This window comes from Maylandia zebra, linkage group LG15, assembly GCF_041146795.1.
Source record: "Maylandia zebra isolate NMK-2024a linkage group LG15, Mzebra_GT3a, whole genome shotgun sequence".
In the NCBI taxonomy this organism is placed as follows: Eukaryota; Metazoa; Chordata; class Actinopteri; order Cichliformes; family Cichlidae; genus Maylandia; species Maylandia zebra.
This window is the reverse complement of record NC_135181.1, coordinates 12,710,477-12,711,740: the sequence shown is the minus strand read 5'-3', so window position 1 is coordinate 12,711,740 and position 1,264 is coordinate 12,710,477. Positions and strand designations below refer to the sequence as shown.

The following is a 1,264-nucleotide window of genomic DNA, read 5'->3' as shown; positions in this document are numbered from 1 at the left end:
GACACAGGCATGGGTTAGATTTTGGTTAGGTAGCTACCTAAGACAAAAGAAAATCCTGCCAGTAGATCTTAGAGTCCCCGTCTCCTTTGATGTTCCTGAAGCCTATGTAGAGCTGAAATCCTTTTTAACCTCCTTTAAATTGGAAGATCAGAGTTTGGACATTTTAACAAAACATCATTCTCTCATTTCAGTTGTGCAGGAGAGGGGAGAGGTGGTCCCAGTCAGAGGCCTCCCTATTGGAGAGGCCATAGAAGTGTGGCGTCTGACAAACCATCCCGTCCTTTCTAACAGGCTCCAGGATGTGTCCTGGATGGTGGCTCATGAGATTCTCCCAGTCAGGGCTGTCATGCACTCCAGAGGAATGTCGACAACAGAAATGTGTCCCCGACCGGGTTGTGGCGCGCCTGAGACGGTGAGGCACCTACTCTGGGAGTGCAGTGCTGCTATAGACCTGTGGGACATGGCCGGCTCCTTAAATTTCCCGTACTTACCAGCAAGGGAGGTCCTGACAGCAAACCTAATCCTCTATGGGGTGAGCCAAGGTGTGAAAACGCAAAGAAAAGGCTTTGAAAAGCAGTGGCTCGCCCTTGCTGCTATAAAAGACGCCATTTGGACCTCCAGAAACTTGTTGGTGAGCAAGCACACGCAGATCCCCCCCGTGGCTGCTCTCCGAATGGCAACAGCAACAGTAAAAGAGATCTGTGCCAGAAATACTAAGTTGAGAGAGCAGCCGCAAAGAAGAATCGCCTCTGTGCCCATTCGGATGGAGGAGCCGGGTTCGCACATAGAAAGGTCTAAGCAGCAACAGCCTGGCTCTCCGGGAGAGGTCGGTGTGGAAGGAGCAAGTTGGGGAGAGTCCCCTCTGAGCACCGGAAGCTTGTGAAGGGATGGGATGGTTTTTTTTAAATAATTTAAATTCTCTATGAAAAAAAAAAAAAAAAAAAGAAGGAAAAAACATTTAAATATTTGTTTTCCTGTTGTATTTTAAAAGGGGATGGGAGATAATAAAGAAGTAATCCTTTTAAATGGGGTGGGCTTATGAAAATAAATGAGATGATGATGATGTTGTTATATGTCTGAGTATCAATAAAAATTTTTCCAAAAGAAAAAATCTGTTCTTATCAGTTTAATATCTGATACGTCCCCTACCCGGGGACCATATATTAAATTGATTTTTGGAGCAGTGAGATGGAATAGGGGCTTGCGCCGTCCACTCCACGCATCGACCTGGTATTGCAGTATTTCTAGGAACGGTGCACCCCCT

At 46.3% G+C, this 1,264-nt stretch overlaps 1 pseudogene; it reads left to right on the top strand.

Annotated features, from left to right (window-relative positions):
* The first annotated feature begins 1,089 nt into the window (after positions 1–1,089).
* Positions 1,090–1,264, top strand: LOC143412839 (U2 spliceosomal RNA; annotated as a pseudogene).